General features: G+C 37.4%; 1 pseudogene; it reads right to left on the minus strand.

The window, feature by feature from the left end:
- Positions 1-2,977: 2,977 nt before the first annotated feature.
- Positions 2,978-22,541, minus strand: part of LOC129475345 (charged multivesicular body protein 1B2-like) — a 68,970-nt pseudogene continuing 49,406 nt past the window's right edge.

Below are 22,541 nucleotides of genomic sequence, written 5' to 3' on the forward strand. Positions count from 1 at the left end.
CAGGGCTTTTTCCTCTACAATCTACACAAAAGCCAATTTAGACTTCATTTTGAAGCTGTTATCTACTAGCTTCATTTAATCTATAGCAAATTAAGCTCAGTTTTTGGTTGTTGTTTTCTTTGCATCCTAGCAATCTTAGGTTCTTACTTTATCCACAGATAGCTAGTACCCTTAAATTTCTGTTCAGATAGTCCAGATGGTCCTTTCCTGTAACTTTCTAAACTAGAAAGCAAACTCATCTCTGATCATAATCACTTGTTCTATCTCCTACTCCTGTTTCCTCTCTGCAGCAACAATTGGTAATAAATTAACCAGGCAAAATAATCCAGGCCATAAAGATTACCTAAAATGGTTCACAGGAAGGTGGAAGATTTCAGGTGTCTAAGCATATGAGTAGGGAAGTAATTTTTGTCAGCCACATTGTCTAAAGGATGAAGGTACAGCAACACTTTTCTGAGCATTTGACCTTATATATTGAAGTAAATGACACAATCAAATACATAAGAAAAAATCAGGAGAAAATAAGATTGATGGGGAACTAAAGCTGAAGGTAAATGAAAGGTGCTATGATGTCTGTTTTTCATGACAGTATAGTCTGACATGTACTACTTTTCAATTATTAAATCAATTATCAAATTAGAAATGTAATTATACTAAAAACTAAGAGTTCACAGGTAGTGGTGCTATTGGCTTAAGAACAAATTCTAAGAAAGGAATTCTTGTTACATTTGTAAGATAATAGATGAATCTAAAAGTAAAACTTGGTGTCTATCAATGTTTTTTAAAAGACAAGTATGATAGGACTATAAACTAAAAGCATGAGCAGTTATCTTTAGATCAAAATCATGTACATTTAAGTAAGTGGTATTGACAATTTAACAATGTTTATTAAAATCAAAAGAACAGAAACTACACAATTTCTAACAATGCAAAATAAGAAAACTCTATATTCCATAGATATTTTAGTCTGCCATAATCCCTTCTATGGCTAAAATAAAAACAAACTTACCCTTTTAAGTAGAAAGGACAAAGTATCAATTATAAACAAAATAGAAGATTCCAGCATGGAAGTCACAATCATTCAGTAATCATATTTAAGTAGTAATCATATTTAAATCAAACATATTTAAATAGGATTAACCCAAATTTATAAAAAGTATAATTTCTCATCTCATTAACCAGTGAATATATTCTTCACTCATACATGTTCTCATACATGGCGGGAAACATCATATATGAATAGTGAACACTTAGCAGAGAAGTCTCTCTGCAATTGCATTTTGAAGGCCTTCATGACTTACAGTGACAAGATTTTCTAAACAGATCTGCTCTTCGATAGAACTTCACAAAATATTGGAATTTGTTCATGGATCAATCTTGCAGTAAATAAGAAAAAAAGATCTAACTTACTTAACCTAGATTAGTAGTACACTTGCTAAAATAAAACTTCATCACTTCTCCACATTTGAGAATGTTATATCAGAAAATTGCATACTCATGCTAATTTGTTAATTTTATCTGGGTAAAATAAAGGTATTCCTGGGGAGATGACAAGTAGTACAACCGGTCATTTTGTTTTTAAACTCAAGGATCCTGGCCTTCCAGAATTTGTTCTTCTTTACAACCTTATAACTTTTGTGTCCCACCCCCATAACCCCATGTTATGCTCCCAAATTCCATTGAGCTGGATGTAATTTACATGTCTTAGCAAAACATTTTAAGGTATTTATTGTGCACTTCATTTTTTCCAGTTATTAAAGAGTTGTTTTAAAAGAATGAACACATTTAACCAGGAATTCTAGTACATGCAACTTGAGTTGGTTCAGTTTTGTTCTCATTGTTATTTTGTCAGTTGGTTTAAAAACACAGGTTAAGAGTCATGGAAATCAATCAACAATCATATGAAAAAATGTGTATGATAAGTAAATTATATTAATACCATGTGGATTAACCTCCTTTTAAAATACAGGCCAGGTGTGGTGGCTCACACTTGTAATCCCAGCAATTTGGGAGGGCGAGGCACAAGGATCACTTGAGGTCAGTAGTTCGAGACCAGCCTGGCCAACATAGTGAGACCCCATCTCTACTAAAAATAAAATACAAATACAGCATGATAAGGGTTGAGTAGAAATAGGAGAATCATTAAAATGTGTTTCACAATTTCATTGGAAGTATGAAAAGTTAAATTTTGGGGGGAGTCTTAACAATGATATTTAGCAAAGAGAAAATTGTAAAACTGAACAAACCTTAATTTCTCTGGTTTAATGTTGCAGATTTTTTCTAGTTAAGTAGGAATATTATCAATGGAACTGTTTTTAATTTAAGGAATTTAAATAGTCATTAAATTACTGGTTGAAAATTCTAAAACTAATTTAAATTTAAAAGCTGATAAATACAGATTAAAGTCAACTGCATTTCTGCTTGGATAACAAAAACATAAAACACAAAACAAAAATAGGTCATACCCATTGTATGACACTAAATGAGGTGATTTTGACTATGTAAACATTAAATAAACATGTTTCCCTGCTTTTATTTTTATGCATCTCATCTCACTGCAGACAGATTTAAAACTACTTTGAATTTTTAAAATCCCAAAACTTTTATTCTGTACTTCATTCTGTATAAAGTACTTTGTAGTACTTTGATGCTGAATTTTTGATCTAACTTTTGAGGAAGATGGTTAATATACAAGAAGCTAATGCTAGCTCTGTCAAAAATACATCCCTCACACTTTTACATATGATATATATAGAACTATATATAAAATCTGTCAAGATGGAAACTCCCTGGAATTTCTTAATGTATTGAAAAGTACAGCAAGGCAGAAGAAAGCATTATATATAGTGTATAGACAAAAAAGCATTCTGACATATATAGTATTTTTAGTGTAAGTGGAGTACAACTTATCTATAAACACAAAGAATGTTTCAGAAGCAAGTGAAGCAAACAGAAGCAGCAGCTCTTTAAATTACATTCAATCATGGAGAAGAGCAAGTCTCTGTGATAGTTTATCCTAGAGAAAGCAAATATTACAAGTCACCAAGGCAGTGAAAAATATATAACACTGTTGAAGGCCGAAAGAATGAGGGTCGTGATCAACTCAGTATACCAATGGAGGCCATATGAGTAAACAGCAAACTGTTTACTCATGAAAGCAGGATATTGAAAAACTGACAAACTGCATCTGCCACCCAGAAGGAATGCTGAGGGCAGTCACGACCCAGGCACAAGTGTTTCTTGTGAATAGGCATATCTGAAGCCTGTCAGCAATAATGTGAACCTGTGATCAATCAAGCAGCTGATCAACAATTACCTCCTCCTCCCTGCTCTTTCTACCCAATAAACACGAAGGGCGGCCAGCACGGTGGCTCACGCCTGTAGTCCCAGCACTTTGGGAGGCCAAGATGGGCGGATCACAAGGTCAGGAAATCGAGACCATCCTGGCTAACATGGTGAAACTCCATCTCTATTAAAAATACAAAAAATTAGCCAGGCGTGGTGGCGGGCACCTGTAGTCTCAGCTACTAGGGAGGCTGAGGCAGGAGAATGGCGTGAACCTGGGAGGCGGAGCTTGCAGTGAGCCAAGATTGTGCCACTGCACTCCAGCCTGGGCAACAAAGCGAGACTCCATCTCAATAAGTAAATAAATAAATAAGAAGGGCTGTAGAAGGTCACGGCTGCCTTTGCTAACTAGAAACAAGGAGCCCCCTGACCCCTTCTTTAAAACAAATCCTTTCATCTTTGTTTTCATTTCTGCATTCATCCCCCTTCGTTCAGTCCCATAGTAACCATCACATAACACTAATATTTTAAATAGTCCACATTTTAAATATGATTTAAAATCCTGACTCAAATATTCACACTAAAACCAACATTAAGAGTTTAATTCTTTTAAACTTTTCAGAAAAAAATGAAGATCTTAATAGAACAGATGCTATGAAGGGGAGCAAATTCAATAGCCAAACAAAATGTGCATGCAAATAGAAAATTCCCATCATTACAGAGCTAAAGGCTGATCACATTTTTCTGATTTATGATATATTACAAAGTACTTTATTACAGTAGAAAAATACTCTTCATAAAAGGTGAATATATATTTACTTATATTTAATTTATATAACATGTTTAAATTGCATACTATATATTTATACATATATATATATATATCCTAAATTACTTATATGCACATCAAACACACAACAGCAAAGATAAAATCCAACCTCTACCAGTTCCATGGAAGCAACGCTTGTGCCAAGAGAATCTATCTGACCCTGTGGTAGTTCCATATTGAGATCAAGGCTACAACTTAAAAATAATTAGCAGTTGGTGGCTGGCAAGCTGGCCGAATAGGAACAGCTCCAGTCTGCAGCTCCCAGCGAGATCAATGCAGAAGGTGGGTGATTTCTGCATTTCCAACTGAGGTACTCAGCTCATCTCAGTGGGACTGGATAGAGCGGGTGCAGCCCATAGAGAGCAAGCTGAAGCAGGGTGGGGCATCACCTCACCTGGGAAGCGCGCAAGGGGTCGGGAAACTCCCTTCCCTAGCCAAGGGAAGCCTTGAGGGACTGTACTGTGAGGGACGCTGCAATCCAGCCCTGGATGCTACGCTTTTCCCGTGGTCTTCGCAACCCGCAGACCTGGAGATTCCCTTGGGTGCCTATGCCAGCAGGGCCCTGGGATTCAAGCACAAAACTGGGTGGCCGTTTGGGCAGACACCGAGCTAGCTGAAGGAGTTTTTTTTTCCATACCTCAGTGGCGCCTGGAATGCTAGCGAGACAGAACCATTTACTCTGCTGGAAAGGGGGCTGAAGCCAGGGAGCCAAGTGGTCTAGCTCAATGGATCCCACCCCCATGGAGCCCAGCAAGCTAAGAGCCACTAGCTTGAAATTCTAACTGCCAGCACAGCAGTCTGAAGTGGACCTGACACACTGGAGCTTGGTGGGGGGAGGGGCGTCCACCACTGCTGAGGCTTGAGTAGGCAGTTTCCCGCTCACAGTGCAAACAAAGCTGCCTCGAAGTTCAAACTGGGCGGAGCCCACCTCAGCTCTGCAAAGCCGCTGTAGCCAGACTGCCTCTCTAGATACCTCCTCTCTGGGCAGGGCATCTCTAAAAGAAAGGCAGCAGCCCCAGTAAGGGGCTTATAGATAAAACTCCCATCTCCCTGGGCAGAGCACCTCAGGGAAGGGGCTGTGGGCACAACTGCAGCGGAGTTGAAAGTTCCTGCCTGCCAGCTCTGAAGAGAGCAGCAAGTATCCCAGCACAGTGGTCGAGCTCTGCTAAGGGAGAGACTGCCACCTCAAGTGGGTCCCTGACCCCCATGCCTCCTGATTGGGAGACACCTCCCAGCAGGGGTCAATAGACACCTCATACAGGAGAACTCCAGCTGATATCTGGTGGGTGCCCCTCTGGATTGAAGCTTCCAGAGGAAGAAACAGGCAGCAATCTTTGCTGTTCTGCAGCCTCTACTCCTGATAACCAGGCAAACAGGGTCTGGAGTGAACTTCCAGCAAACTCCAGCAGACTGGCAGGAGAAGAGCCTGACTGTTAGAAGGAAAATTAACAAACAGAAAGGAACAGCATCAACATCTACAAAAAGAATGTCCACACAGAAGCACCATCTGAAGGTCACCAGCATCAAAGACCAAAAAAAACAAAGGTAGATAAATCCATGAAGAAGAGATAAAACCAGTGCAAAAAGGCTGAAAATTCCAAAAACCAGAATGCCTCTTCTCCTCCAAAGGATCACAACTCTTCGCCAGCAAGGGAAAAAAACAGGACGGAGAATGAGTTTGATGAACTGACAGAAGTAGGCTTCGGAAGGTGTATAATAACAAACTCCTCCGAGCTAAAGGAGCATGTTCTAACCCAATGCAAGGAAGCTAAGAACCTTGAAAAAAGGTTACAGGAATTGCTAACTAGAATAACCAGTTTAGATAAAAACACAAATGTCCTGATGGAGCTGAAAAACACAGCAGAAAAACTTCGTGAAGCATACACAAGTATCAATAGCCGAATCAGTCAAGTAGAAGAAAGGATATCAGAGATTGAAGATCGACTTAATGAAGTAAAGCGTGAAGACAAGATTAGAGAAAAAAGAATGAAATGGAATGAGCAAAGCCTCCAAGAAATATGGGACTATATGAAAAGATGAGACCTACGTTTGATTGGCATACCTAAAAGTGGCATGGAGAAAGTAACCAAGTTGGAAAACACTCTTCAGGATATTATCCAGGAGAAGTTCCCCAACCTAGCAAGACAGGCCAACATTCAAATTCAGGAAATATAGAGAACACCATAAAGATACTCCTCGAGAAGAGAAACCCCAAGACACATAATTGTCAGATTCACCAAGGTTGAAATGAAGGAAAAAATGTTAAGGGCAGCCAGACAGAAAGGTTGGGTTACCCACAAAGGGAAGCCCATCAGACTAACAGCAGATCTCTCTGCAGAAAGCCAGAAGAGAGTGGGGGCCAATATTCAACATTATTAAAGAAAAGAATTTCCAACCCAGAATTTCATATCCAGCAAAATTAAGCTTCATAAACAAAGGAGAAATAAAATCCTTTACAGACAAGCAAGTGCTGAGAGATTTTGTCACTACCAGGCCTGCCTTACAAGAGCTCCTGAAGGAAGCACTAGACATAGAAAAAAAAAAAAAAAACAGTACAGCCACTGCAAAAACACACCAAATTGTAAAGGCCATTGACACTATGAAGAAACAGCATCAACTAACAAGCAAAATAGCCAGCTAGCATCATAATGACAGGATCAAATTCACACATAACAATATTAACCTTAAATGCAAATGGCCTAAATGCCCCAATTAAAAGACACAGACTGGCAAATTGGATAAGGAGTCAAGATTAATCGGTGTGCTGTATTCAGGAGACCATCTCACATACAAAGACATACATAGGCTCAAAATAAAGGGATGGAGGAATATGTACCAAGCAAACGGAAAGCAAAAGGAAAAAAAAAAGCAGGCATTGCAATCCTAGTCTCTGAAAACAGACTTTAACCCAACAAAGATAAAAAAAAAAAAAAAGAATGGCATTATATAATGGTAAAGGGATCAATGCAACAAGAAGAGCTAACTATCCTAAATACATATGCACCCAATATAGGAGCACCCAGATTCATAAAGCAAGTTCTTAGAGACCTATAAAGAGACTTAGACTCCCACACAAGAATAGTGGGAGACTTCAACACCCCACTGTCAATATTAGACAGATCAATGAGATGGAAAATTAAAAAGGATATTCAGGACTTGAACTCAGCTCTGGACCAAGCAGACCTAATAGACATCTACAGAACTCTCCATCACAAATGAACTGAATATACATTCTTCTCAGAACCACATCACACTTACTCTAAACTTGACCACATAATTGGTAGTAAAATATTCCTCAGCAAATGCAAAAGAACAGAAATCATAACAAACCATCTCTCATACCAAAGTGCAATCAAATTAGAACTCAGGATTAAGAAACTCATTCAAAACCGCACAACTACATGGATACTGAACAACCTGCTCCTGAATGACTACTGGGTGAATAATGAAATTAAAGCAGAAATAAATAAGTTATTTAAAACCAATGAGAACAAAGACACAACATACCAGAATCTTAGGGACACAGCTAAAGCAGTGTTCAGAGGGAAACTTATAGCACTAAAGGCCCACAGGAGAAAGCAGGAAAGATCTAAAATCAACACCCTAACATCACAATTAAAAGAACTACAGAAGCAAGAGCAAACAAATTCAAAAGCTAGCAGAAGACAAGAAATAACCAAGATCAGAGCAGAACTGATGGAGATAGAGACATGAAAAACCCTTCAAAAAAATCAATGAAGCCAGGAGCTGGTGTGTTGAAAAGATCAACAAAATAGATACACTGCTAGCCAGAATAATAAAGAAGGAAAGAGAGAAGAATCAAATGACACAATAAAAAATGATAAAGGGGATATCACCATTGATCCCACAGAAATACAAACTACCATCAGAGAATACTATAAACACCTCTATGCAAATAAACTAGAAAATCTAGAAGAAATGGATAAATTCTTGGACACATACACCCTACCAAGACTAAAGTAGGAAGAAGTCGAATCCCTGAATAGACCAATAACAAGTTCTGAAAATGAGGTAGAAAGTAATAGCCTACCAACCAAAGAAAGCCCAGAACCAGACAGATTAACAACCGAATTCTACCAGAGGTACAAAGAGGAGCTGGTACCATTCCTTCTGAAACTATTCCAAACAACAGAAAAACAAGGACTCCTCCCTAACTCATTTTACAAGGCCAGCATCATCCTGATTCCAAAACCTGGCAGAGACACAACAAAAAAAGAAAATTTCAGGCCAATATCCCTGAAGAATGTCAATGCAAAAATCCTCAATAAAATATTGGCAAACTGAATCCAGCAGCACATCAAAAAGCTTATCCACCATGATCAAGTCGGCTTCATCCCTGGGATGCAAGGGTGGTTCAACATATGCAAATCAATAAACGTAATCCATCACATAAACAGAACCAATGACAAAAACCACATCATTAACTCAATAGATGGAGAAAAGGCCTTTGATAAAATTTAACACACCTTCAGGCTAAAAACCCTCAATAAACTAGGTATTGATGGAACATATCTCAAAATAATAAGAGCTATTTATGACAAACACACAGCCAATATCACAATGAATGGGCAAAAGCTGGAAGCATTCCCTTTGGAAACCAGCACAAAACAAGGATGCCTTCTCTTACCACTTCTAATCAACATAGTATTGGAAATTCTGGCCAGGGCAATCAGACAAGAGAAAAAAATAACAGGTATTCAAACAGAAAGAGAGGAAGTCAAATTGTGTCTGTTTGCAGATGACATGATTGTATATTTAGAAAACCCCATCATCTCAGCCCAAAATCTCCTTAAGCTGATAGGCAACTTCAGCAAAGTCTCAGGATACAAAATCAATGTGCGAAAATCACAAGCATTCCTACACACCAATAATAGATAAAGAGAGCCAAATCATGAGTGAACTCCCATTCACAATTGCTATCAAGAGAACAAAATACCTAGGAATCCGACTTACAAGGGATATGAAGGATCTCTTCAAGGTGAACTACAAACCACTGCTCAAGGAAATAAGACAGGAAACAAATGGAAAGACATTCCATGGTCATGGCTAAGAAGAATCAATATCGTGAAAATGGCCATACTGCCCAAAGTAATTTATAGATTCAATGCTATCCCCATCAAGCTACCACTGACTTTCTTCACAGAATTGGAAAAAGCTACTTTAAATTTCATGTGGAACCAAAATGGAGCCCACGTAGCCAAGACAATCCTAAGCAAAAAGAACAAAGCTGGAAGCATCATGCTACCAGACTTCAGACTATACTACAAGGCTACAGTAACCAAAACAGCATGGTACTGGTACCAAAATAGATATATGGACAAATGGAACAGAACAGAGGCCTCAGAAATAACATCACACATCTACAACCATCTGATCTTTGACAAACCTGACAAAAACAAGCAATGGGGAAAGTATTTCCTATTTAATAAATGGTGTTGGGAAAACTGGCTAGCCCTAGGCAGAAAACTGAGACTGGACTCCTTCCATACACTTTATACAAAAATTAACTCAAGATGGATCAAAGACTTACACGTTAGACCTACAACCATAAAAACCCTGGAAGAAAACCTAGGCAATACCATTCAGGACATAGGCATGGGCAAAGACTTCATGACTAAAACACCAAAAGCAATGGCAACAAAAGCCAAAACAGACAAATGGGATCTAATTAAACTAAAGAGCTTCTGCTCAGCAAAAGAAACTATCATCCGAATCAACAGGCAACCTACAGAATGGGAGAAAATTTTTGCAATCTATCCATCACAACAAAGGGCTAATATCCAGAATCTACAAAAAGCTTAAATTAAAAAAAAAAAAACATCAAAAAGTAGGTAAAGGATATGAACAGACACTTCTCAAAAGAAGACATTTATGCAGCCAACAGACATATGACAAAAAGCTCGTCATCACTGGTCATTAGAGAAATACAAATCAAAACCATAATGAGATACCATCTCACACCAGTTAGAATGGCAATCATTAAAAAGTCAGGAAACAACAGATGCTGAAGAGGATGTGGAGAAATAGGAACGCTTTTACACCGTGGTGGGAGTGTAAATTAGTTCAACCATCATGGAAGACAGTGTGGCTATGCCTCAAGGATCTAGAACCAGAAATACCATTTGACCCAGCAATCCCATTACTGGATATATGCCCAAAGGTTTATAAATCATTCTACTATAAAGACACATGCACACGTATGTTTACTGCAGTACTGTTCACAATAGCAAAGACTTGGAACCAACCCAAATGTCCATCAGTGATATACTGGATAAAGAAAATGAGGCATATATACACCATGGAATACTGTGCAGCCATAAAAAAGGATGAGTTCATGTCCTTCGCAGGGACATGGATGAAGCTGGAAACCATCATTCTGAGCAAACTAACACAAGAACAGAAAACCAAACACCACATGTCCTCACTCGTAAGTGGGAGTTGAACAATGAGAACACATGGACACCGAGAGGTGAACATCACACACCAGGGCCTGTCGGGGTAGGAGGCTAGGGGAGGGATAGTGTTAGGAGAAATACCTAATGTAGATAATGGGTTGATGGGTGCAGCAAACCACCATGGCACATGTATACCTGTGTAACAAACCTGCATGTTCTGCACATGTATCCCAGAACATAAAGTATAATAAATAAATTTAAAGAAATAATAATAATTAGCATATGAATGTTAATATAGGCATTTTTCTTCTTTACCTAATATGTATTGTAAATTTGAATATTCCATCTTCCATTTTAACTTAGTTTACATAAAAATAAAACAAGTTCAATTTTATAAATATAAATTGAGCTTAAATATCTTCTGAATGTCAACCTTAAGATAATGAATTTACTAATTTTAAAGTATTTTTGTTGAGTCCTAAAAGTGACCCACGTGGAAGGTAATCTTATGATATAAAAGACAATAATACTGGGAAATGATCTGCTCTTCAGAACAAAAGGCCAAACTAATGGTTATCCAATATATTAGATGTACTGTAGATTACTACGTTTCCTACTGTGAAGGAAAACGAATATGCTAAAAAAGATAAAACAGGCTAGATAACTCTAGCCTCACCTAATATTTGAGTTAACTTCAATTTCAGTTTTTAGCTCCTGGGTTACCCTTAGCAGGAATCATTATTTGCATCCAGCCATATAACTGAGTTTCAGAAAAGTTAAGTACACTTGTCTGAGATCATTCTACTGATAGACACAGGATTTTAATCTAGGTTTGACTGTCTCCAAAGCCTATGATTTTAATCTCCACTGTACCACTCCTCTAGTACATAAATTATCCTTTCTGCGTGTCTCTAAACCACTGGAGTGTATGCCAACTCCAGTATGAAAATAATACGGGGAATATAATATAATGTCATTAACAGTCATTATGAGATTCATTATTATTATTATTATTTTATTTTTTTTTTTTTTGGAGACAGAGTCTCACTCTGTCACCCAGGCTGGAGTGCAGTGGCATGCTTTCAGCTCACTGCAACCACTGCCTCCTGGGTTCAAGCGATTCTCCTCTCTCAGCCTCTGGAATAGCTGGAATTACATGCGTGCACCACCACGCCCGGCTAATTTTTGTATTTTTTAGTAGAGATGGGGTTTTGCCATGTTGGCCAGGCTGGTCTCGAACTCCTGGCCTCAGGTGATCCACCCACCTCAGCCTCCCAAGTGCTGGGATTATAGGCGTGAGCCACCGCGCCCAGCCCATTGTGAAATTCTATAGACAGGTTTTTATTGAAAAAGTAAAGACAAAATTTAGCTGGGGGAAGCACTAACTCAATCAGCAATTAGATAGTTAAACATCTTTAAAGATGGGCATTGGTGTTTCTACATCAGTGGTTATATCTGTTTCTACTGCCAGTCACCACACATTGACATAGTCTCTTGATTTTTTAGTCACTACCCCAAGGAACATCTGGAAATATCTGGAGACATGCTTGGCTGTCACAACTGTAGGGAGGGGTGCCATTCGTATCTAGTGGGTAAAGGCCAGAGATGCTGCTAAACATTCTACAGTGCACATGACAGCCCCCAGGATTACCCATCCCAAAATGTCAATAGTATCGAGGTTGTGAAATCCTGCTCTAAACCTTATCAAAAAGTTGCCTACTGATTTCATTTACCACTGAGAGTCAGTAAGGCCATAATGTGGCAGCATTCATTATAAGACTTTCCTTGCTGCATTTTCAAGCCAAATCGTCTAATTTAGTCTTTAGCAGAAACAGAAACAAGTCCTTAGTCTATTATAAAGACTATGTTTAGAAGATGGAGTCTTCTGACACACAATGCCTTTGTTATAATACTTAACAAAAACCACCTTTCTTGTTCCCCTCCATATGGGCTACTTTAGGATACTAACAAAACAAAATAGCACACAACTTAACCCACAGCCCTGTTCTCGAACATTACAAACCTGATTTTTAATTTATTAATCTCAATTTTAATTCTTTAGTAATATATTAGTGATCTAAAGAGTTGATAAACTTAACTGTTTATTCTAATCAGGTGTTAGCTTAGATAGGATTTATCAACTCTATTTTCCAGATGTCCAAATCTTCTCTTCCCAGGAGAAAAGAACAAAATAAGACTAAGCCTCATTTCAAACTAGTTCTCTACCTTTGAAAATACATTATAAAATATTAGCATCAATTTTTATTTTTTACTACTACATTATCTTCAACTAAACATTACACCAGAGAATAATGATACAACATGATTTCTATAGCAAAGATATCATAGATAAGTCATTCTCCCATGACATGAAGGGCCTGAAATAAACAGCCCTTCATGTATTATATATCCTATTTCCAATAGCGATATCACAAAAGGGTATGAATTATTTACTTAAAAGAAACAACCAAATCATTATGTGTAATATTGCTGTCTTTTGAGCCCCTTGCACAGTTTGCACTATTACTCAGTTTGCAGTACTCAAACTAGACTTATGACTCAATGGCCTAATCATAGCAGAATTATTTTGGAAGGTCCTTTTTTTTAAAAAAAGAAAACTATATATTTCATATATGCAGCAAACAGTAGGTATTGAGCAAATGTTCAAACACTGCTGCTTCCTTTGATCACCTTGTCTATTTCTTTTCACACATTAAATGAGTCTATTTCCAGAGATTTTTAAGAAAATACTAAGATGACTGAAACACAGTCAAATTTTTATGAGCATGGCAAGGAATTGGATGACTGTTTAAAGTCCCTTGAAACACTAAATTCTAGGGTCACAAACCTAACTCTGGCAATTCGTGGTAAAGAGAAATATTTTCATCTATATCACAGAATTTTAGAACCTCTAGATATTAAATCAAGATTTTCAAAAATCACCTGGATAACTTCTTACCTAGCTTCATCTGCCATTTCCTGAAGTAGCATATCCATTTGGTTCTAGAATAAGAAAATGCGGATTTCTATTAAGCATTTGCTTTTTGCATGGTTTTTGGTTTTCTTTCAAAAGAGGGAAACTGGTCTCTAATTTTTTAAAAGAAAGCATTTAAAAAATATTTTGTACCACCAGAGGGAGCTGCATAATTTCAAAATATTTTTTTTTTCTGAATAATACTAAATTCTAAAGCTTAAAACTATAAGGTTATGGAGAAATATTAGCAATGAGGTTCACATATAATTTAAATCTTGGTAATATAGATCTCTCCAAGTTAACCAATTTATAAAAGCTCCATTCTAACCCACTTTGCTTTTATTATGTGTAATAGATTTAAATTTTAGATTACAATAATCAGAATTGTTCTTTCTGCCAGTTGATGTAAATCTGATATCAAGGCTTTTTCAAATGTCAGAGATGAATAAAATATAAGTATTGAGATATTTACTAAAGTACAGGCATTCTCAGGCAATAGAGTCTGATTAATAATTTAAAAAACTCTTCTAGTTTTTAACTAAGTTATTGAAAATATTTTTAATACACAGGTGGGAATTCTAAGATATGGTCCCAGCTCTACCATTAACAATGAGTATGATTTTAAGCAAATCACTAACCTTGCTGTTGGGCCTTAGTTCTTGCTTTCTTTCATTCACTTTAAAAATATTTCCAAAATACCAAAAAACTTCATGAAATAGTAGATTCCTATGTGCATTAACATTTTGGTTTTAATTCATATCTAAAATAGCATTATTCATGTTACGAGAATTTACTTAAATTGTATTATACAATGATTTTATTCCATAACTTCCTTTCCTCATTCAACCTTGTAAGATTATATTGAGATCTAGATATCTAGTTCATTCACTTTAAACTACTGTATGATGTTGCAACACAGAAATAGACTCAGTTTTATTTATCCATTCCATTTTCGGAATTTAGATTTTTCTTAATTTCTCCCTATTATAGAAAATGGTGCAATGAACATTTTCGCACGTGTGTGTGTGTGTGTCTGTGTGTGTGTGTGTAAAGAGAGAGAAAGAGATTGATCTATATATATACCTTTGTCTACACATGTAGGGGCTGCTTTGTGTATAAATTTAGAAGTGAAAGTACTAGGTTACATACAGTAACATACAGTACTAGGTACATACAGTACTAGGTTACATACATTTCATATACTGTGATTTATTCAACAATCTTCAGAAATTTTGAATATCTACTTTATGCCAGATATTTTACATGCTAGGGAGGCATCAATGATGCCCTCATTAAGCTTAAATTCTAGTGTGTACACGAGAAGGGAGGGCAAATAAATTTTTTAAGAAGTATATGGTACATTAGAAAGCGATATATACAGTAGAGAAAAATAAAGCAGGGAAGGTAGACAATAGGAGGCATGGTAGGTACACTGTTGATGCAATTTTAAGTAGGATGGTCAGGAAAAACCTCACTATAAAAATGACTTAAAGACCTAAAGGAGGTAAGATAGTAAACAACGAGTATGTCTAGAGAAGAGTATGTCTAGAGAAAGAACATTTAATGGAGAAGAAACTACAAGTGGAATGGCTTTCAGGCAGAAATATACTTGGTGTGTTTGACAAATAACAACAAATCCAGGTGCCTGAGTAGACTGATGAGCAATAACATGTCAGGACAGATCAAGGTAAGGCAGGCCATGAAGAACTTTATGGACCTTTGGAAACAATCTGGCTTTTACTGAGGAAAATGTTGAACCACTTGAAAGTTTTGAGAGGAATGACATGATCTGACTTGTACTAACAGGATTGCTCTCATTGCTATGCTGAGAACAGACTGTAGATATTACCAAATTGCTTTTCCAAAGTGGATGTGCCAATTTGAATTCTAATTACTACTCTATTAGCAGGGTGTGAGAATTTGGGCAACTAAGTGTGTTCAGCCAGATCTCTCTCCATTTCTGCTGTAAATTTTGGTTTTTATGACTAATGTTATATATACGTATATATATGAATGTCTCCAGCACCTGGCACAATACCTGAAACAGGAGAAGGTGCTCAGTGAATGTCAGGTGAATGAGCTGAGAGGCACTTCAGATATCATCAAATCCAACTCCTGCATTTTACAGTTATGAAAACTGAGGCCCGGGGTAGTCGGTATCTGAGTCAAGGTCCCAAAGTTAATTAGAAGCAGAGTGATGACTAGAAATCAAAGTAACCAAGATAGTGAAACAAAACCTTATAGCAATCACACCCCCTGCAGGAACATCAAATTGAACAACTATTCATGCCAAACAAAAACAACAAACAAACAACAACAACAACAAAAACACCTTCACAAGAGCTAAAGAAACCAGGCGAATGGTCACAGTACCTGGTTTTGGAATAATCACAAGAAAAGATGCAATAAAGAGGGTGGACAGTCTCGCATTGCCTACATTACCCTTTCTGCAACCGTAGGCAGCACAGCGTGGAGAGAGAATCTGCTTGGGGGAGGGAGGGGGAAGTGTGCATGGGACTTTGCCTTGGAATCAGTACCAGCCTGCCACAGTAAAACACAGCACCAAGCAGAACCCTAAGGCCCCTCATTCTAGGCTCGTGCCCAAGGATGGAGCTCCTACATCCGCCACAGGCCAGATGGGAATCTGTGTCCCAGCATGATGAACGCAAGTTGCAGCCTGCTTCACCAACAGCTGACAAAAGTAGCCTTAGGCTCTGAATAAATTTCAGTGGCAGGAAGGCTATCACAACTGAAGTCCTTGACTGAGCCCTGGCGATACACTGGTCTGGGGCTTTTGGTTTGACACACTGTGACATCAGCTGCAGAGGCCACAGACTATCCACTTCACCCCTCCCTCAACCTCAGGCAGTATAGCATGGATAAAGACTCTTTCCACTTGGAGAGAAAAGAAGTGAGTGAGGGACTTTGCCCAGGGAACTCTCCCTGAATTTTCCCAAGTCCATCAGGGCTGGAGGCCTCAAAGCCCTCAAGAGAGTGGCAGCAAACCTAAGCTTAGGGCACCCTCTAGTGCTGAAACTGTTGCAGTGCCCACAAGCTTAGTGAATTCAAAAGTCAGTCATGTTTATTTGAATTCCTGAAAAGCCTTCTGAAGAAGGATGAGGACATACAAGGCCAGACTGCAAAGACTGGAATAAATACATAATTTTTCAATGCCCAGACATTGATGCACATTCACAAGAATCAAGAACATTAAGGGCAATATGACCTCACCAAACAGACTAAAATAACAGTGAACAACCCTGGAGAGATGGAGATGTGTGCACTCTCAGACAGAAAACTCAAAACAGGTGTTTTGAGTAAGCTTAACAAACTTCACAAAAGCAAAGAGAAGTAATTCAGAAATATATCAGAGAAATTTTACAAAGGGATTAAAATAATCAAACAGTAATCCTGGAGCTGAAAAACAGTGAACGAGATTTAAGAAATGCAGTCTTGTCTTATTAGTAATGAGAATTAATCAAGCAAAACAAAGGACCAGTGAGCTTAACAACAGTCTATTTGAAAATAAAGGAAAAAAAGAAAAAGCGATGAAAAATGTTCATGAAATCTATGGGATGGCATCAAAAGGGCAGATGTATGAGTCACTGGCCTTCAAGAGGGAGTAAAGAAAGAGAAAGGGGTAGAAAGCTTATTCAAAGAAAAAATAACAGAAAACATTCTAAACCTAGAGAAAGACATAAATATCCAAATGCAGGTAGGTCAAAGATTACCAAGCAGATTTAATCCAAGTATGACCACCTCAGACAAAAATAATCAACTTCTCAAAGGTCAAGGACAAAGAGAGGATCCTGTAAGCAGTGAGACAAAAGAAGCAAATAGTATACAAAGGCACTGCAGTAGGTTTGCTGGCAGACTTAGCAAAAACCTTATAGGCCATGAGAAAATGGGATGAAATACTTGAAGTAGTGAAGAAAAAAATGCCTGCCAATTGAGACTACTGTCCAGCAAGCCTATCCTTCAAACATCAAGGTGAGAGAGACTTTCCCAGAAATAGAAAAAAAAGACAATCTTCAAATTCATACGGAAATGCAAAAGACCCTGGATAGTTAAAGCAATCATGAGCAAAATGTACCAAGCTGGGGGCATTAATACAACTTAACTTTAAAATACACCACAAAGCTATAGTAACCCAAACAACATGTTACTGGCCTAAAAACAAACACACAGACAAATAGAACAGAATAGAAAAACCAGAAATAAATCCACATGTTTACAGCCAACATGTATTTGACAAAGGCACCAAGAACATACACTGGGGAAAGAACAGTTTCTTCAATAAATGGTGCTGGGAAAACTAGACAACCATACGTAGAAGAATAAAACAGACCCCTGTCTCTTACCATATAGAAAACTCAACTCTAAATGGATTCAAGACATAAATGTAAAACCTTAAATTATGAAACTAATAAAATAAAACAAGGAAAATGCTTCATAAAATTGGATCAGGTAAGAAGTTTTTGAATAAGATACCAAAAGCACACATGTATTCGTATGATGGTTACACTGAAAGCTCAGACATTGCTGTGATGCAGCAGATTCGGGTAACAAAGCTGCATCTGTACCCCCAAATATAGTTTTTTAAGAAGCACCTTTTTGAGGCTGAGGTGGGAGAATTGCTTGAGGCCAGGAGTTCAAGACCAGTCTGGGCAACATAGTGAGACCCCCATCTCTACAAAAAAAAAAATGAAATTGGCTGGGTGTAGTGGCACATTTGTGTAGTCCGAGCTACTTAGGAGGCCAAAGCAGGAGGACTGCTTGAGCCCAGGAGTTCGAAGTTACAGTGAGCTATAATCACACCATGCACTCCAGCCTGGGTGACAGAGCAAGACCCTGTCTCAAAAACCAAACCAAAAAGCACAGGGAGCAAAAGTAAAAATAAATTATATCAAATTAAAAAGCTTCTGCACAGGAAAAAACACATAAATACAGTGGAGAAAGTACCTACAGAATGGGAGAAAGTCGTTGCAAAAGAGCTGAATAGACATTTTTCAAAAGACATACAAATGGCCAACAAGAATGTGAAAAAATGCTCAACATCAGTAATCATCAGGGAAATGTGAGTCAAAACCACAGGGAAATATCACCTCACTCCAGTGAAAATGGCTCTTACCAAAAAGACAAAAAATAACAATTGCTTGTGAGGATATGGAGAAAGGAGAATTCTTGTGCACTGTTTGTAAGGACATTAATTTAGTACAGATATTATGGAAAAGAATATGTAGTTTCCTCAAAAAATTAATAAATAGAACTTCCATATGATCCAGCAATCCCCTTCCTGGGTATATATTCAAATAAAATGAAATTAGTATGTCAAAGAGATATCTGCAATCCCATGTTTATTACAACACTATTCACAATAGCCAAAATATGGAATCAACTTGGTTCATCTAAAGATGAAGAAAATGTGGCATATCTACATAACAGAATACACTACTCAGCCATAACACAAAATAAAATCCTGTCATTTGCTCAACATGGATAAACCTGCAGGGTATAAGGTTAAGTGAAAGGAACCTGGTACAGAAAGACAAATATTTCATGATCTTACTCATCTGTGGAATTCAAAAAAAGTTGATTTCATGGAAGTAGAGAGTAGAATAGTGGTTACCAGGGGCTGGGGATGGAAAAGAGCTGGTAAAAGGAGGGACTAGCAGAAATTTGTCAATGGGTACAGAGTTAGTTTGGCAGAAAGGATAAGTTCTGGTGTTATACAGTAGGGTGGCTATAACTAATAACACCGTAGTGTATATTTTAAGATAGCTAGAAGATTTTGAATGTTATCACCACAAAGTGATAAACATAAAATTATGGATATGACAATGCTGATTTAATCACTATAAAATGTATGCACGCACTGACACTGTACTCCATATATATGTACAATTATGTGTCAGTTACAAATTTTAAAAAAAATAAAAAGCAAAAAAAAATAAATCCAAGTGTCCTGACTTCAAGTTCTTTCAAATGCAGTTGGGTTTTCTAAACTTGACTGATCATAAAAGCACCTCAGGATTCCTAAGGTAACCGAATAAAAATCCAGAAACTCTAAGACAGTGCTTCTCAAACTCTGTGCATACAAATCACATCAGAATCTGGTTAAAATGAAGATTCTGATTCAATATATCTGGGGGTGGGGTTCTGAAATTCTATATTCCTAATGAGCTTCCGGGTTGTAAGAGTGCTTCTGAATCTTGTCCTACACACTTTGGGGAACAAAGCTCTAGGGCAGGGTATAAAAGAATGGTTAAATATATCCTCACTTCAAGATATACACATATATTCTTTCTTCTTAACTCTAAACCCTGAGTATAAGCCTGTTCCTTCGTTATTTACCTTTTTATGAAAAGAGCTGTTTGTGGTAAAATGTTGATGGACAGCTGTCGATTTCTTCTTAATCGACTTTGTAAATCATATTTTTTTCCATATTAGCATCCAAAGTAGTAATAACAAGTTCTCTTTTCATTTGACTAACCACATGTTAGGTGCTGGCATCAGAGAGAAGGGTGATAATGAAATAAATTTTCTATCTGAATATTTAAATTTTACAAAACTTTGTTTCTGACATGTGTCACACACAAACTAATTTCAAATTTTAATTTTCTTCACAGGAGGTCTCTGTCCAGGTTCCAGGTTTAGAAAACATCCTAGTTTTCTGAAAATTAATTCATCTTGTATTTTCTATTTGGTTCACCTCTGACTCATGCATACATAAAACACCTAAAGAGTAGGGAGGCAACATAAGAATATTTGCAATGAGATGAACTAGCTGAGGCATGGGATAATATCTAATACCAACTGGCGTCAGTGAGCCTCTAGTGCAATGGCCTTCATCAGTAAGTACCACTGGCAGTCAGACAGAACCAGGATCAAGACTCTAGACATACAACTCAGTACAATTTCCAGAACTTCAAACCCAGCTAGGGAAGACGCCTCCTCAGGAATCTGGGGGATGAGCAGTAACTTCCTACCATCATTGTGAAGACACACCATGTTTATTTAGCATTCTAGAGATCATTTAGGCTCACAATACCATTATAATTTGAACTGGGATAATTTTAAAAAGTTATTCTAAGTAGAGAAGCTATACTTACTTGTGGTGTTGTTAGGGTTGTAGAGCTACTCATTTTATCTTCCATTTGTTGTGTTTGAATATCCAGTGTTTCAAACTGGTGTTCGAATTTGTTCATCAAGGCAGAAGTCTGTAAAAATAAATATGGTTATTAGAAAAACTTACACTGAAAAGATGCTATCTTAACATAATTCTTTTTTTTTTTTTTTTTTTACCTTTTCAAGGTTCTACTCCTCAATGAAGCACCCACAGACTTAACTATGCCTCACATGGACTCGTTACCTATTTGGAGGATAAAAACAAACAGTATCTTATCATATAAACAGTCTCAAAGTTTTTGTAGTCTCCTAAAATATTACTTACAAATCAACTTATGAAACTTGTCTACCTTTTCTTTAACAGTAAATATACAATGTTATGTATTTATAGTCTAGGCATTGACTATCTTATTTCTTTGACTTTTCACTTCATTAAAAGACAACTAATTCAACCATTGTGGAAGACAGAGTGGTGATTCCTCAAAGACATAGAGACAGAAATAGCATTCGACCCAGCAATCTCATTACTGGGTATATACCCAAAGTAATATAAATCATTCTACTACAAGGACACATGCGCACGTATGTTTATTGCAGTACTATTCACGATAGCAAAGACATGGAATCAACCTAAATGCTCATCAACGATAGACTGGATAAAGAAAATGTGGTATATATATACCATAGAATACTATGTAGCCATTAAAAAGAATGAGAATGAGACCCTGTCCTTGACAGGCACATAGATGGAGCTGGAAGCCATTATACTTAGCAAACTAATGCAGAAACAGAAAACCAAATACCGCATGTTCTCATTTATAAATGGAAGCAAAATGATGAGAACACAAGGACACATAGAGGGGAACAATGTGCACTGGGACCTACTGGAGAGTGAAGGGTGGGAGGAGGGAGAGGATCAGGAAAAATAACTAATGGATACTAGGCTTAATACCTGGGTGATGTAATAATCTGTAAAACAAACCCCCATGACACACATTTACCTATGTAACAAACCTATACATCCTGTACATGTACCCCTGAACTTAAAATACAAGTTTTTTAAAAAGACAACTAAATCTTGGTTCAAAATCCACTGCCAAAATCACTTTCCTCACCAAGTACTTTGAATATGTCGCACCTTTACCAGCACCCTGTAGCACCCTGCAACAAATTTTGAGTTCTGGTAACTCAATACTCTTATTAAACTTAAATCAAGAGTTCTTATTATTTATAGATCTCAAGTCTTACCCTGCCCATTGTTACTGCATTTTGAACTCTGACTGCCACAGCATCAACTCTAGCACTCATTCTTAAGAAATCAATTGCTTGCTTTTTCTGGTGGATTGCATTTTCAGCATGTATTCTTGCAGCTTCCTTATTGCCTTTCTGAATAGCCTGTTTTAAACAGAGCAAAAGTAAACAAAGGCAAAAACAAAGATCAAAAGTAAATATTGGCAAAGACAGACAGCAGAAGTACGCATATTTTAAAAAGAGGAAAATAACCCCAAATTAACCTATAATCTGTAAGAGCTTATAATTAGCTTTTCAGGAAATAATTATGCACTTAATTATTAGGAGAATGTATAGTCCCATAATTTTTAATCTTATGATTAGAAAATATATATTCATTGATAGTTTAAGAAATTAGAACACAGGCCGGGCACAGTGGCTCACGCCTGTAATCCCAGCACTTAGGCAGGCCAAGGCAGGCGGATCATGAGGTCAGGAGTTCGAGACCAGCCTGACCAATATGGTGAAACCCCGTCTCTACTAAAAACATAAAAATTAGCCGGGCGTGGTGGCACGCACCTGTAATCCCAGCTACTCAGAAGGCTGAGACAGGAGAATCGCTTGAACCCGGGAGGCAGAGGTTGCAGTGAACTGAGATCACGCCACTGCACTCCAGCCT

This window comes from Symphalangus syndactylus, chromosome X (genome assembly GCF_028878055.3).
Source record: "Symphalangus syndactylus isolate Jambi chromosome X, NHGRI_mSymSyn1-v2.1_pri, whole genome shotgun sequence".
NCBI classification, from domain to species: domain Eukaryota; kingdom Metazoa; phylum Chordata; class Mammalia; order Primates; family Hylobatidae; genus Symphalangus; species Symphalangus syndactylus.